Source organism: Calliphora vicina, chromosome 2 (genome assembly GCF_958450345.1).
Source record: "Calliphora vicina chromosome 2, idCalVici1.1, whole genome shotgun sequence".
Classification (NCBI taxonomy): domain Eukaryota; kingdom Metazoa; phylum Arthropoda; class Insecta; order Diptera; family Calliphoridae; genus Calliphora; species Calliphora vicina.
Genome location: NC_088781.1, coordinates 58701554 through 58719376, shown reverse-complemented (window position 1 = coordinate 58719376; position 17823 = coordinate 58701554). Strand labels below are relative to the sequence as shown.

At 30.4% G+C, this 17823-nt stretch overlaps 1 protein-coding gene across 2 annotated transcripts in view; it reads left to right on the top strand.

Annotated features, from left to right (window-relative positions):
- Positions 1 to 17823, top strand: part of LOC135951050 (sodium-dependent proline transporter-like) — a 46378-nt gene that overhangs the window by 10132 nt on the left and 18423 nt on the right. Inside the window, exon 1 of one of the 2 annotated variants that reach the window (XM_065500614.1) lies at positions 13940 to 14266. The exons of the other annotated variant lie outside the window; for it this stretch is intronic. The gene's annotated coding sequence lies outside the window, so the exon portion shown is untranslated. Of the gene's footprint in view, positions 1 to 13939; positions 14267 to 17823 lie in introns of those variants that run through there. 2 annotated transcript variants of the gene reach the window in all.

The window sequence follows — 17823 nt, the reverse complement described above, 5'->3', positions numbered from 1 at the left end:
TCACGCAAGACCAGCTTGATGCAAGATATGAAAAAACATTACAATTTTTGAAAGTGGGCAAGGTTTGTGGAGCTTCTAAAGAGTAAACATAAGCTTTTTGTATAAGTTTTTGAAATCGGTGGAAATCTTATGACTTGGAGATTGAGATTTTAGTAAAATGAATCAATTTTGTGTTTTTTCGGACTATTTTACCTTAAAAACTAACAATATTATAAAATGGTGATTTTCCATCAAGAAAAATAAAAACTTTGAATTAATGTAAAATTTGAACAGTAACAGACATTACAATAAAATTTGGAAGTAATATAGATCTTAAGTCAATGGCATCACTAATGTTGCCATTCTTTGTTTTCAAACATCGAAATTCATAAAACGGGGAAAATGTGTTCCAAAAACTGAGTTTTTTTAGAAAATAGCTCACTTTGACGTTATTTACAGTATGATAGTAAAAACGTTTTGTATGTATATAAACAATATATAGGGCTATACAAAAACAAGTAAGAAAGTATGGTCGGTCAAGCCCGACCATATAATACCCTACACTAAGTAAAAGCAAAAAAATGTTTCTTTTAAAATTTCAATAATTTATATTTTTGAGTGATTTTCGGAAGTGGGGTTATATGGGGGCTATGACCAATTATGGACCGATCACCCTTAAATTAGGTCATGTGATTTATGTCTACATTAAAGTTAACTATGTTGAATTTTCTGTGTTTACGAACATTTTTAAGCGATTTATGCACGTTAAAGTGATTTTCGGAAGCGGGTCTATATGGGAGCAATGACTAATTATGGACCGATCGTAACAAAATTTGGTGACATGAATTTTGTGTATATAAAACTTATTTGGAGCGGAATTTGTGGAGATACATATATAAATTAAACATTTATGACCGATAAAGTCCAATTTCGGGAGGACATTCGTATGGGGGCTAGGTGAAATAGTGGCCGATTTCAGCCAGTTTCAATAGGCTTGGTCCTTGAGCCGAAAAAATAATATGTACCAAATTTGATCGAAATATCTTCAAAATTGCGACCTGTACTCTGCGCACAAGGTTTACATGGACAGCCAGCCAACCAGACGGACGGACGGACGGACATCGCTTAATCGACTCAGAAAGTGATGATAAGTCGATCGGTATACTTTAAGGTGGGTGTTAGACTAATATTTTTGGGCGTTACAAACATCTGCACAAACGCATAATACCCTCCCCACTTTGGTGGTGTAGGGTATAATGATGAGGTTTTGAGGATCGGTGCTTTGCGTTTTTAGAATTTTTTACTCAAACCTAAAATTTTTTTTCAAAATTGGCCAAGTTTGGATAGGGCTGGGGGGTACAATGTCCGCTTAAGTTAGTCAAATTTTACTTTATAGGTTTTTGCATTAAGTTCTCTTTCCAGATCATACAAAAATGTATATAGCCACGAAGAAAATTAGTTTTTTATAAAAGAAAAAATATGGGGACTTTTTTGGGAAAAAACTTAAAAAACACACGCATACAAAGTTGAAATATATAAAAAGGTGCTTCAATTTTGGATGCGTGTAACTTTTTATAGGGACGAAATAATTGTTATCAGGTTTGTTTTATTTTCTTTAGAATTTTATCGCAAATTTACGTCATATATAAAAAACAAATTTCGACCTTTTATCGACCATTATATATAAAATACAAAAAAAAAGATCGAGCAAAATTTAAAAAAAATTAAACCTAAATATCTCTTGAACCAAAAGAGATAACCTACAGACAAAATAATATTTTTGTAGACCTTCCCAAGCACTATCTATATTTTAAATTTCGGATCATAAATGGCTTTTTGGCGTTTTTTTTTTAAATGTGTGACATTGGGGGTCCACGCACTGATCCCTATTCCGAACACCTCAGCCGAGTAATAATACAGCACAACATAGAAGTGTGGACTTGATCATACTGTTTTAACAAAAAATCTTTGTTTTAGCGTCAAACAATAGTAAAAAGGAAAATTGTTAAGGTTGTTAAGAGTTGTTCAACTTTACCGTAGCTACAACTTTGCTAAATATTGTTAGTGAAAAATTTGGAGACCCTGGAAGTTATTCTAAAAAAAGTAAAAAAAAATGTTTTCTTCCTATATTTTTTCAACAAAAGTGCACGAAAAAGCTATATTTTGGAAAAAAATTTTAACAAAATTTATTTCTCGGACTCTTAGCTATATTATTTCCATATAAAGTTAAGCCGTATCACAAAGTCTGAATTAGCTGTTAACCAAAAACTGATGACACCTTATTTAGAGGCCCCACTGATTTTCAGAAACTTTGCGGTCCCATAAAAAAAATCTGTCACCAAAATGGACAAACTGAGTATAGGGTTTTACTACTCTTTGGTAGTAGAGTCCAACCTATATAGTCATGGTCGTGAGTTTTTTCACTGTTGCACTGTGATATTAATAATAAAATATTTGTACCTACCAAAAAACCAACAAATGCAATATTAAAATGATTTTTTTTCTCTTATTTAACGATTGTGCCATTCATGTGTCCAGCTGATTTCAGTGGTGATTTTTTTCTTATTAAAGATTTTTTTTAAATTAATGAATTTCAGTTTTTGTTTATATTAATGTTAAAGATAAAAAGATATAAAGACCTTTGCAAAGAAAAAAACAAAAGTTTTTTGTTTGGTAAAAGTATTTACGATATTGTAGCATAAGAAAGAACTTTTAGTAAAATGTGCCATTTATGTCCATAGCTAATGTACATTTTTTTTTTAAGAAAACTAAACTTGACTAATTAACTTACAAAATTTGAAAATAAAGCATTCGTTTCTATTATTTTTTCCAACACTGTATATTTATATAGAAATGCGTAAACATAAATGTGTACTATGTAAACATACATACATATATACTTATTTACATTAGTAAATAATTAAAAGACAACCGCCCCTTTCCCCTCAAGACTTAGTAACAAAAATGATGATGTTTGTTTATATTTTTACGTTTGGTAAATGATATTGAAAATTTATGAAAACAATGAAATAAAACAACAACATAACAAAATACTTGACTTAAGTAGATACACAATACACTGTACATACATACATATGTGCGTTAATAAATATATAAATAAATAATTTAGTATGTTTAAAGATACTCATACATTTTGCATTACTAATACACTTGAGAATTAATTAAAACAATTTATAAAAATAAAACTTTTCGTATTTTTGCAAAAAATGTACTATGAATGAATACAAGTAAAAAAAAACTGATTAAAAATGCGGATGTTGGAGACAGTTTTTAAATTAAAAGTGATTTGTTAGCAAATAGACGCAATAAAAATAATTGAAATGTATACAATTTACAAGTGCATCCATCACGTTTTCTAATTTATTTCAAATGCTTAGATTTACCTAAGGAAACTTTGTTAAATGTAAGCATATTTACCCTAGAAACCTTTAAGTGGGGCATAATAATCATTAAAACAAATTAGATTCATCTTTGGATTTTGCTCTTTCAAGATCAAAAGTAAGCAAAAGTGTGTTGCTAATTGTCTCATAAATTATATTAAATGCTTACACAAAACTCATTAAACAAAGACAAATTATTTAATAATTTTGTATATATTTTCATCGTTATTGCCATGAAATGCATTAAAGGTTAAACGATCTTAACAATAAACAAAATACAATTGAATTTAAAATGCTCTACAATGCGATCACAACAAAAAAAAATAAATCATTTTCATGCTCTTCTCTCTCTATATAAATATAAACAAAGAAATGAATTCCAATGAAAACGATCAAAACAAAAAACAGCTGTTTTTTGTTTAAGTTTAAACAAAAATTAAAAATAAAAAAAAAAACAAAAACAAAAATAATTCTCCCACAAAATGTAAACAATTCTAATGAGCGTATAACGATAAAACGAAGCACTTAAAAGCGTAAATAAACAAAGTGAGGAATGCATGTGAAGTGGTCGAATTAATGGTAAACCCTACTACTGTACGCAAAATATGAGGTATGTAATTTCTACTAGAAATTGCATACCAGATATTTTGCGTACCTTTTACAGTAGTTTTCGCTTAATTAATTTGCCCGTTTAATTGATTAATAACAAACTCAATTGTAATATTTCATATAAGGAATACGAGGAAATGTCTGTATAATTAAGTTTCGTTTAATTGAGTTACCCTCTTAATTGATTTTTAAAAATTGAAAATGGAGATTTCAAACTGACGTTAAAAAAAAATTGAATTTGTTTGGTCATACCTGCGAATAGGTTAACGGTATCCTACAAAGTCAACAACTCATACACAAGTAAATACAAATATATTTTAAGTACAAATTACCTTTTATTTTAATATTTCTCAAAATATATTAATTTTTTCCCCAAATTTCTTGTTCATGTGGCCTGGGACACGTTAATGCTGTGGGGCATTTTTAATAACTTTAATATGTTTTAAACAGTGTTTAAAAAGCTACGATAACTAAAAAATTTTTAGCTGTTGCTACAACTACTGCTTCAAAAAATTGTATGTAGCGGTAGCAATAGCATTTGTCTTTTTTCTTTTTCTCGTTTTTTTTAAAACTACTGCTACCTTCAAAATATAAAACTCTTAACAGAGCAGTAGTAATAAAACATGAATTGTAAATGGAGTAGTAGCATAAAAATACAAATCATTGCTACTGCTCTATATCGAGTTTTAATTTTTAAGGTAGCAGTAAAGTAGCAGTTGATGGAGCAGTTAAGGTAGCAATAAAAGTAGTCAAAAAAGAAAATCTTCAGTCATAACACCAAAATTGACAGAATTAAACACTGTGTGTTGTTTTTGTTTTGAGAGAGTTTGAAAGAATTATTCGTTTTTATTCGTCTCAGATGTTTGTGTTGCTAACAGAAAGATCGTGTTTTCTGTGTGTATAATAAAAAAGCCGAACTTTTGTTTACAACACGACCAACTTACACAAATATACATTGACAACAACAACACATAATTTACTTTTTTGGCTGAAGATTTCTATTTTTGACTTATTTTATTGCTACCTCAATTGCTACTTAGCTGCTACTTCAACTGCTACTTCTTCTACTACCTCAACTGCTACTTCTATTACTACTAAATTTTAAAAGTAGCAGAATTAATAAAAAACTAATGACTGCTACATCAAAACTTTTTCTTTTTAAGGTAGCAATAGAAAATAAATTACTCTAATACTTTTAAATTTTCCTTTTATTAGTACTACTACAACTACTGCTACCAAAATGTGAAGGTAGCAGTAGTAGTAGTAATTATTGACTCCGAGTTTTTATTAATTTTTTAACTAGACTACTTGTGTTTTTTCGTTGCTACTGCTACTTGTAGTCTAGTTTTTTAAACACTGGTTTTAACCAATTTTTGCCATTTATATCTCATTTCAACGTCAATTACGTACGCATTTCGATTATTCTACATTCAATTGCAAAAGTATTTATTTAGTAGCAAAATTTTTACAAAAACTGAAAAATTTGCATTTTTTCCGAATTTTAGCGATAATAAAGTTTTTGGGTAATTTTGACAGGGTTAGTCACCGAAATAGTTTTGTTAATGTAATTTTTATTAATATAAATAAATCTATATATTTCTAGAAAACAACACAGAAAGAATGTTAACGAGTTCCACCTATTTATTTCATATGAATAGTAAAATTTTGCATATATCTGAACTTTGACCTCGATGCGTATCCCGAAATCGTTGTCCGATTTCGCTCAAATTTTCAGCACTTAACTTTTAAGCCTAGCTTCACAAAATTCCACTGGACACCATTCAAAATTCGAACAAAAATTTGTTTTCCATGTCTACCGTGTAAACTTACAATTTGTCTGAAAAAGTATTGTCAGTACATTGTAAAACAATAATATTATCAGACATCTGACAATCGTGTCAACACCTTACGTTGCCATTGGCAGATCATTGTAAGATCATTGTCAGACACTTCTTATTGTCATATGTGCGAAGTTTATGCATCTGACAATGACATCATTATCAGATGCATTCAATTAAAATTAAAAATCTCAAACCACAATGTGTATTCAATAAATATAAAAATTTTAAATAAATAATTTTTTCGTGTTCATTGTCGTATTATTTGGGAGTACTGAAAATTCAATTCACCTTCTTCGATGAAATAGTCAGTAAATTCTTTTTGAATATCATTGGCATTGAAAGTGTCATTACGATGTCTTTGCTATCGAAACATTGACTTGCCCTCTGCTTCCTCGGTACGCCAATCACCTGGGATAAGTGTGCCGTTGGCATCGTAATGGTTACTTTTTCCATATAACAATCTGACAACCGTGTAAAATTGTAAGGTTTTCTTATCGTCTAAACTGACAATTTACCTTTTGCTAATAATATTTCATTGTCAGTACATTGCGAGCACATTGCCAGATCTGACAACATTGTATAATCTGAAAACCGTGTGTACGTAGCTTAACAAACACATTATATATCATTCAACTCTGAATTTCAATACTACTATCTGTTAATTTTTTTAAGATACACAGTTTTTTTATTCATCAGTTTTTTTTTTAAATTTAATTAACACATTATTGCAATTACTAGGAAAATCCGATTGTTGCTAAATACCAGTAGTATAATTTTGTTTAAACAAAGAAGTTTATGGTTGCATTTTATTTAAATAAATTTATTTAACAAAACTATTGATCAATAAAATTAACAGATTAATGAAAATTTAAATAATTTAATAAACTGCGAACGTGATATTTTAAATTTCATAACTTACTTAACTTATGGTAACTCTATACTAAATATGGGTTGTTTGTCTATATTCAGATTTTTAATAATACATAGTAAGTAAGTATTTCTCCTATTTACTTTTAATATTATTATTGTTATTATTGAAAGCAAAAATAATTTCTTTGTTTTAAATCTGTACAAAGAATAATAACATAAATAATACCTAATCACAGTAAAAATAAGTAAATACGAAGTAAATATTATTATTATTAAAAATATAATTAATAAACAAATGAACAAAAATATATGTATGAATATTTATATACTTATACAAAAAGTTATCAGTTAAAGAAAGACAACAAAAACAATATTATTTAATTTCAATGAAGATGTCTCTTGGTATTTCATTGTTATTTTAAATATTCATAATTCCATAAATTTAATCATTTCTGATGATTACTTTTTTTTTTTGCAAATTCTCTGCGTAGGTAAAACTAAGGCACACTAGGCAAAAAAGTAAAAAAGAATTTCTGAAGAAATCTGCTAGCTAAGTTATTGAGGACAGAGCTTCGAATTTATTAATTAAATTCTAGCTTAATTCGTTACTATCTCATAACATTGATAATGATATCGCTAATAACACTTGGGTATAGTTCTGATTACAATAGTTCCACATCGAGCATATAAAAAAACACTTTTACAACTTATTCTCTTTTGTACATTTCAATGCTTCATATCAACAGTCTTCTTAAGAAGTAAATCACCTACCGGGACAATTATAGCTCTTTAGAGCTACACGACTTATATTAGTGGTGTAAAAGTATTGAGTATTTGGATACTCAGTACTCAATACTGTCTATTTTTTCCGGAACTCAATACCAAAATATAAATACTCGATACTTTAAGAGTTGTATTTTTGAGTTCAATATGGAAGAATATCAATATTTGTCGGTGAAAAAAATGCAACTCTGTTTTTGAAGTAAGAATTTTTATACCCTACTCCACCATATCACCCATTTCAAGATATACCGATCGAAAGCATCACTTTATTGGCCCAAAGACGAAACCTATTGAAAATGGCTGAAATTGGTTTATTATTTCACCAAGCCCCCATACAAGTGTCCTCCCGAAATAAGACTTTGTTGCCATAAATTTCTTCTATACGCAAGTTCCTCCATAAATTAGTTTTATGTGAAATGAAGTCGCATTTGAAATTACTTTTGGATCAATCGATAACTGACCATAGCTCCCATATAAGTCCTACTTCCGAAAATCGCTTAAACGAGCATAAATCTCTTTAAAATGTTGGTAAATACATAAAATTCAACATAAATAGCTTTCATATAGACATAAATCACTCGACTTAATTACAGCACGATCGGTTCATAATTAGTCATCATAACTCACACTTTCGAAAATCATTCAGATTGAAAAAGTATTGAGTAGTATCGGGTACCCAAACAAATGTATTGAGTAGTCAAAAGTACTGACATTTTACAACACTAACTTATATGTATACATATATGTACAGACAAAACAGAGACGTTATGACAACCTAATTTTTGTTACTTGAGTGATTCATTACTAATGAATCAATCATCAAGTTATGGCTGCAAAATGCTACAATTCATCTGTCACTAGAACTTCAAATTCGGTTATCACAATGAATCAGTTTCGAGTGAAAATTGGGTCATAAATTCCGGCAGCGATGTCACCATACACAATTGTAACGGGTACAACGTTTTCTGAAAAGACCCCACCAGAGACAACGGTGGAGGGATTGATCATACGGAACACGGTGCTGTATAGATCTATTTCTCTCGATCTGGATAATAGAAACCAATACCTTGAAGCTCAATGTGTTGAGATAAGAAGTTAATAAGTATAACTTATACTGTCCAAATGACGATGCTCCCATACGGATTATGGGTAAATTCGCAAGTTCACTATACATCACCATAAATGAGAACAAGCGGAAGAAGCGGTTAGATCACCTGAAGAACTACATCGGGAGTTGGTAAGTTGTGGTCTACAGGTCGGTCACTCTCTTACCCGATGAAGAAGAATAACAGAGTCCACCACAATATCTGATCATGAAAGGTGTTCGCTTGCGTTCTGCCGGCTTTTTATTGAGCAACCCGACAGAGACAAGGCGAAACGTAGTCTTGTACGCAACCTACACAACCTTCCAGTCTCGGATACACTACACCTTTTCATTCTAACAGAGATTCCAGAGGCCATCAATGCTGCCAAACCATTGAAGGCGATTGAGCCAGACGGTATATCCACGATGAGTAGACCGATAATACCCAGTTCATGAAATAATGCTAGTCATTCATATTCTCCAGCCTGCGAAGGGCGATATCCAATTTATCACCTGTCGTAAAAGCTCTTCTCCTCCACTAGCTGACCCACCAGTAGCTTGTCACCACCATGGATTCCATGATGAGTATACTGAAAAAATGCTAGTCATTCAGATTTTCAAGCCTGGGAAGGAAGCGACAGAGGAACAATCCTACAGGCAGATTTTCCATTTATCACTTGTCGTTGATGCTCTTCTCCCTAGCAGACTTGTCACCACCATGGATTCCGTAAAATGCACATCACCACAGCATTAAACGTCATCGCTACACAGATCCTTCAAAGCTTAACTCAGCAGAGGCATTGTGAAAGGATGATCGTCATGGTGTTAGACCTTTTTTCTATTCCTTGTAGGATATCCCGCAGTCCTCAATACCCAACAACATGAAGACATGAATCGTCTGTCATTAGTAGAGTTTAGAGGCAAACGCTCACCACAACATAGAGTTAAACAATGAGTTCTTCAGGCTGGAGTCCTGTTGCCACTCTACAGGGTGTGAAAGTGATAATTACGAAGTTTTCACCATCAGTTTTCACTACCTGTACGAAAGAGCTAAAGCTCATCATTGGTTTCGTTGTATATGGGGTACAAGCTCCGACTATGAACCATCAAACAAGTATGGGGGTCACCTTTGACAGTTTCCTCAACTCATTTGTCACTGCAATAATGCAAAAATTACGAAGAAGAAACAAGGTTTCCAAAGCGCTAGCCGGCAGTACATACAGCATGTATAAATAAACTTACCTAAAAGATCATTGGTCGGTCAGTGGTCGATTGCCATGCTGCATTGTGGTTACTTTCATTGAGTGGTACCCAGTGGAGCAGTGTGGTCACCTTCATTGAAAGCTACCAAAATAATGTCTAAAGGAGTGTCGCAGGTTGCAAGCAGTAACCTCGAAACATCCCAACATCAGGTTGTCAAAACAGTTCCTCCTGGAATGGCATCGAAGGAGTCATCCTAGCTTCAACATACACAGCTGAAGCTTTCCTCGAGGCATGTCAGGAAGGAACTTCGTACTTACGAGGAGAACATACAGAAGTATGAACAGGATCCATTGGATGGTAATTCATACATTTATAGATAGGCCATCAATACCGCACTTGCAGGTTATCGCACGCACGTCATATTTTGAGGTCGCCGATTGCAAACTTCCCTGAGGCATATTAGGAAGGAACTCCGTATGTGCAGGATGCATTGGATCGTAATTCGTATTCGGTAGCTTTGAACGACATTCATAGACACGCCATCAATACCGCGGTTATATGTTATCGCATGAATGTCGTATTTTGAGGTCGCGGTAAACAAGAATTGTTCTCACACAACTGAGGTTGGGATGGAGCAAGATCCTTAATGCCTACTGGTTCCGCATTGATCGTGACGTCCAAAATGTCTGGCCTTCATTTTGTCAGGGTCTCCATGATACTCCCTCCCCAAATATTTAACTACCCAGCCAACTATCAATTAGGGCGGGTTTTTGACTTGAAGATTGAATTAAATTTAATCTATGAATGTTGTTTTTGTGTCGTCGATTATTTTGTTTTGCTTGCTAGTTTAAGTAGCCAATACTTGCAGGTTAATCTTTGCAAAAAAATCTGAAAGTACAAACAGTTGATGAAAAAATATTTATGAAGAAAAACATACTCCAATGCTAAGGACAAATTAAAAGACATGAAAATATATTTGAGGGATTCAAACGGTCTGTTATTAGGTCATATTGTCATAATGTCCTAATTAGACTTGGTTAGTTTATGAACAAACTAGTTCAATTGAACGATTGCATTATTTGAACTAACTGTACTAGTTCAAATCGTTTGCTCACTTAGTTCAGTTTTGAACTATGCTCTTAACTAAATGCGTGTTTTCGTTGTTTTTATTGCTTCGTTTTATTGAATTCTGACCTAATGCCGCAAAAATAAGGGTCATAATGGATAGAATCTGTTCTCAGAATTATACGGCAACTGACAACAAATTAAAAACAAAAGGAGCATTTTAGCTCTAGTATCATATCTGTTGTTTTAGTTCAGAACAGAGAGACAATTTTAATATAAGACATGTATCACTCGTTTCTTGTTATTTTATAAATACATACATATGTATGTAGTTCAAAAGTCAAAAAGAGCGATTAAATTAGAAGAGCTACATAGTTAATGTTTGAACTATGGACTAAAGTGAGAGGTCATTGAAATGAGCTATTAAGCACAAGTCTAGTCCTAATATATGACGATAGTTTAAACAAATTTTTGCTTGCTGTATTCAGAAATTTCTAACTGTTTTGATAACAAAATGTGTCATTTTCTGACGTTTAGTATGTCTATTAGGGTATTCGAATTATTCGATTTTTCTCTTGTTCGAATAAAACGAATAAGAGACTTTAACTTGTTAAATCACACGTTTAAAATTAATCGAATTATTCGAATAATTTAATTTGTTTTAAAAAAGTAATGAAGTTTTGATGTCAGTTTTTAAATATTGTTACGTTTTAACCTTTTCAAAACGCTGGTTTATTTCCTTTAAATAAACCGGATTGCAAATAAAAGCCGTTTAGTAGTTTAAAAATTGTAACAACACTTTATTTATATAAAATGTACAACAACCACAGAATTAAATAGCCACTCAATGTTTTTTATACACGTTTATAAATTCTCAGAAATACAGACACAATTTATAATGTACACGAATTTACTTGAAAAACACAACACACTTTAAGGCACTCAGTTGATGTTTATTCGAAAAGCGTATCTGATAAACTCACTCACGACTGCAACCTCTGCCACTATTTATAACACTGCATAACCATCTAGAAAACTCTATTTCTACAATGTTCTTTAACTGAATATTCGAATTCGAATACAGCGTTGCCAACTTACGATCAATGGTCAACTGAAAGCTTTTATTTAATAATGCCCACAGATATGTTACAGTTTGCTATTACAGCACTGTTATTTGAAAGCATTATGCTACTTTTAAATCAGCCCCTTAAAACCGTTATATTTGAATTCAAGTACAATTTCATAACAATATTTTATTGTTAAAGAAAAACAAAAACTAACGTTAAAGTTAACAATTCAAGTATTGATAATGTTAAAAAACAATCGAAAACAGAGTCCATCATTAAATTTTCTACAGAAATATTCTGATCAGATTAATTCCCGAACAATCTACAAAAATTTGAGCTAGTTGGACATTATCCTGAATTCAAATACAATAAAAACGAATTAAGAACTTTTTTATGTCGTTCATTAATTCGGGTTTTAAATTGAGTAACTTATTCTTTAGTAAATTAATTATTCACTATTTCTAAATTATTTATAACAAATTGTATTATATATCAAGCTCTATCAACGTTGCCGAATCTTTGCTTGATAAAGTGGTCTTGGGGAATTACACAATAAAGGGAATCTGTCCAAAGTTTGATATCATTGTCAGTGAACGGTTCTAATTTGAAGTCAGACAGTGCATGATTGACGCATTTACAAATATGCAAAAAGTTTATTACCATGTTAGACAAAAATTTCCAATGATGTTCAAAATCATGTATAAGACGAACTCAATCATTCGATTTATTAAATATTTTGCAACACTTACGTACGCTATTAATAACATCACTTATATACATATATTTTAAGATCAAGGCCTTCATCTATTTCAATATAATCATTATAAATGTCATCCTCAATATCACTTTCGACGACCTTTTCATAATCACATTCTCCATCTCATTCAACTCCACTTAAATCTAAGTTAAAATTTTGATTATTAATTTCGATTCTTCTAATATTTCGCCAGCTATTTTATTTTCATTGGTTCAAGTCCTAAGTTAAAGATTTTGAAAGATTTGTTTTTAGAATTGTAACTTCTTGCTGTAATATTTATATATTTATAGAAGGAGCTATCGGAACACTCATCTACAGTGATCGAAAGTCCCTTTGTCTTTAGTTATTTGTTGAATTTCAGAAACAATACAATTTTTGTGAGTCATTATTACTTATTTAAATTTGGAATTGTGAAAAGTTTTAAGCAATATAATAAATTTAAATATATATGAACATTTATTCGTTTTATTCGATTATTCTACATAAAACTGTTCGAATTATTCATTATTCGAAAATGGCTATTTTTAAATTGTTCGAATAATTATTCGTAAGAAATTATTCGATTAATCGAACGATCATTAGTCGATTGAATACCCTAATGTCTATACTACAAAGATTAAACTAGAACCCAAAAACATCAAAGAGAATTAACATTAGATTATATTTATTTTTAGATTTAACAAATCTGATTATTAATTGACATTTGATCTTGAACTGAAAAACCCGCCCTTAGACCAAGGGATTTATGGACTAATCCGGATGAAGTAGCACAATTTCTTGACAGAACAGAATGAGTATTTCTAAAGTTATCGTTAGGACCGATTGTTCTGAATTTCTGGGAATTAAAACCACTTTTATTATTTTACAGCGAATCTGGAAATAATGCAAATAAATGCCTTTGTTAGCTCAAACATTCAAATACCACAACTAATTACAATAATTTATTCCATTTATAATTATGTCATATTAAATCCAAGAAAATGTTAGTACTTCTAATCAAAAAGGTGGTTCCCCTCGGCATTGAAGTACTGGGTAATGATGATTAGCACATGAAGTAATTTTACTTTGAAGTCGAATTCTACATTGTATTCAAATTGTGCTTCTACTTTTGTTGTGCAATAACAAATGTAGACGTCACTATTATCATCATTTTTGTTTTTAATTTTCACTTTTTTTTTTTTGTTTGTTTTAAATAAATCTCTTATTGTTATTTTTTGGAATATTTAATTTGCGTACACATTTTAGTAATGTTTTTTTGTTTTGTTCAGCGTTCAGTCTTTAACTGGGTAGTCAATGTTGGAGTCACAGACACAAAACGATTCCCTAACTATCGATCAATACAAAAGAAAAGCAAAACATAAACCTCATCAATTAGTTTCAAATTAATCAAACTTGCAGTAGTTGTGTTAAAAAAAAAAAACAATTAAATAATTTACATAAATTAAAAAAGTGTGCAAGAACTTTTGGTTGGTGTTTAAAGCAGCTCACGAAATAAGTACGTACGCTGAGTGTTTTTGTCTGTCTTGCGGTCAACAGAAGTATCCAATCGTCATTGGCACTTAAATATTAAACATTTCTATAGTTTTTCCCCCACTTGAGATTAAAATGTGAGTATTATTTTTTTGTATTTAAACAATAACAATAAATATGTACAATAAATAGTAGCTGAAGTGTGCGTAATATTTTTTTAATTAAATTTATGGTTTTTTGTAGTGAGTACTTTGTCGGCTCATATCGTTTATTATTATTAATTTTATTTATTGTTGTCTTAGGCCCCTAGTGTATTTTGTTGGTTTTTTACTTATATGTGCAGATACATATTTAAGTTTAAACAAATATTCTTGTTTGAATTATTAAAATGTGACATATTTTAATTACATTATTTAGTCTTTATTGACAATATTAAACTGCTTTGTTGACAATATTGATGACCGGGTTAAATTTAATTAATTTACTTCCCATAAGAATAAAAAAAAATAATATTTAATTAAGATCGTTAAAAAGCGCAAAATGTTTAAAGTTAATGTAAATGACAGTGCACAGTGGGGCAGAATCAAAACTTTTTGGAAATAAATCTGGTATTTCTAAACGATCAGGATAAAACTTGATGTGGGCGTAGCCAAGGAGTATTCAAGTTTAAGTTATAAAAATGGACCGTGCAAATGCTCCAGGGGCGGCGCTATGGGTGTTCAAAGTAGGGTACCTTCGATATATAAAATTTTTAAAGACGTGCCATTTTTGTATTTCCCATCCGATTTCAAATATTTTTATATTTTTGGAAAGCGGCGAGGTCTTGCTATTTATCTCTTATAATTTCCGAATTATAGGCATTTGAAAAATGAAATTTTAAATTTCTGCCATACCTTGCCACGCTTTTTTAAAAATATAGGGCGTATTTTTGGACCGAATGGACTCGATTTTTTTTGTTACTTAGACAACTAAATTACCATTAATATATAAAATATTTCAGAGCAATATCAATTATGGATCCAAAAATAAACGATTTTAAATATAAAAATTAAAAAAATAGTAGATTTTTGCTTTTTTTGGGTGAAAAGGTGACATAACTCTTTTTTTATTAAAAAACACTTTCTTTACATAAGTTTCTTAAGTTTCATCAAAATCGGACCAAAAATATATAATATTTCCATTAGAAATTCCAAATATTGAAAAATTTGACTTTTGACCTTCACAATTTAAGGGTTAACGTTTTCCGATTTAAGGGAAACTTTCAGCATATATTTAGAATTACCAGAACTATAATATTCTGAACAGATTTTACTTAAAATTAATAACAGTAAGGAAATTGGGCTCATTCGCCAAAATATTTCCAAAATAGGAGGTATTGACATACTTTTTTCACATTTTTATTTCCTATTATGTTGTCAATAAATCAACATGTGATGATCAAAAAATTCTGAAATTTGTTTAACAAAATTTTAAAAAATTTGAAATTGGAGTTTTGAAACTCCGTTAAAAAAAATATTTTTTTTTTTGGTTATACCTGCTAATAGGTTAACTGTATCCTATGAAGATAAAAACTCATATACAAGTAAATATGGATACATTTTAAGCAAAAATAAGCTTTTAATTTTATATTTCTCAAAATATGTTAATTCTGTTAATTTTTCTTGAATTGCTTGTTCTAGTGGCCTGAGACACGTTAACGGCCTGGCGATTTTTTAATAACTTTAACATTTTTTAACCAATTTTTGTCTTTTATATCTTATTAGAACGATAATTACGTACGCATTTCGATTCTTTTAAATTAAATTGCAAAAATAAATATTTAATGGCAAAATTTTTACAAAAACTGAAAATTTGCATTTTTCCCCCAATTTTGTTCTCACGAACTTTAACCCTCGTGCAGGTTTTTAATCGATCGAGCTCAAACTTTTTTCAGATTTTTGTTTATCGTAACCTCACACAAAATTGAAAAATCGAAAATAAAAAAATAACACACATAGAAAAACTTAGAAAGGCAGTGATTTTTTCTAAAACACCAAACTTCGGGGGCCGGTAGCGACCCCTAAACCTTAATAAAAAAAATTATGTGCCATTTGTTCACGGTGCTTAATATATATTCCGGTTGTCCTATAACAAAATCCAAAGTTTTTTGTTTATGAACCAGCCTAATGTGGACCCTATGGGCAAAATTGTAAAATACTATTTTTGGGATTTTTGCTTAAATTTTTTGGAATTCCCTTGAACTTTTGACAAGGTTTTTTACACTTTGGTATTTAGAATGACAAACTTAAAAAACATTGAAAATGTCATTGAGTTTTGTTAATAAATGAAGATTTTATTATATATTTATTGAGATTCTAAAACTAAAATTTGTATCAAAATTTTAATAGGATTGCAAATATTAGGAACAATTTGATCTACAAAAAAAATTTAAAAAATATGCCATTTTATTTTTAAAAAAGCGGATGTGGCAAAATTTTCTATTTTCAAATGCCTATATCTTGAAAATTATAAAAGATAAATAGCACACGTAAGCATGTTTTTTCAAGACCTAGACAAGCGCCTTCCCCCATAGCGCCGCCCCTGGAGTATTTCTAGGGCCCATTTTAATAACTTAAACTCGAATATTCCTTGGCTACGTCCGATCAAACCAGCCGTTTAGTAATGCCAGATTTATTTCCAAACAAATTTTGATTGTGCCCCATTGTGTAGGGGCGATCACAACTACACCATTTCCAATTGTATTTCAGAAGTTTCTAATTGTATTTCAGAAATTTCCAATTGAATTTCAGAAATTTCTAATTATATTTCAGAAAATTCCAATTCAATTTCAGAAATGTCCATTTATATTTCAGAAATTTCCATTTATATTTCAGAAATTTCCAATTATATTTCAGAAATTTCTAATTATATTTCAGAATTTTCTAATTATATTTCAGAATTTTCCATTTATATTTCAGAAATTTCTAATTGTATTTCAGAAATTTCCAATTGTATTTCAGAATTTTCCAATTGTATTTCAGAAATTTCCATTTGTATTTCAGAATTTTTATTTTATACTTAAAAAGGAGCAATACCAATGGATATTTCTAAAATACAAATAGAAAATTCTGAAATACAATTGGAAAATTCTGAAATACAATTGGAAACATTTTAAATATAAATTAAAAATTCTGAAATACAAATGGAAATTTCTGAAATACAATTGGAAAATTCTGAAATACAATTGGAAATTTCTGAAATACAATTAGAAATTTCTGAAATATAAATAGAAAATTCTGAAATATAATTAGAAAATTCTGAAATATAATTAGAAATTTCTGAAATATAATTGGAAATTTCTGAAATATAAATGGAAATTTCTGAAATTGAATTGGAAACTTCTGAAATACAATTGGAAATGGTGTAGTTCGATTTGCAATCCAGGAGATTGATTGTACCATATCATGAAGAGATTATTAGAATGAGCAAGGGGGAGGTGCTAATCGAAGATTCGAGACGATAGGTTGCCTCTTTTAGCACGACCTGATGGATCTATGTTCAACCAATTAAAGGTTTGGTTAAAGCAATACTACGGTTGAAGGGGATACTGATTCGGGACTCCTAACATCGATCATGGCAGGCATTTCAACCATTTTACATGTTTGAGATTATCTACTTCGAAACAGCATTGCGCCGCAACTGAGATTTGCAGATT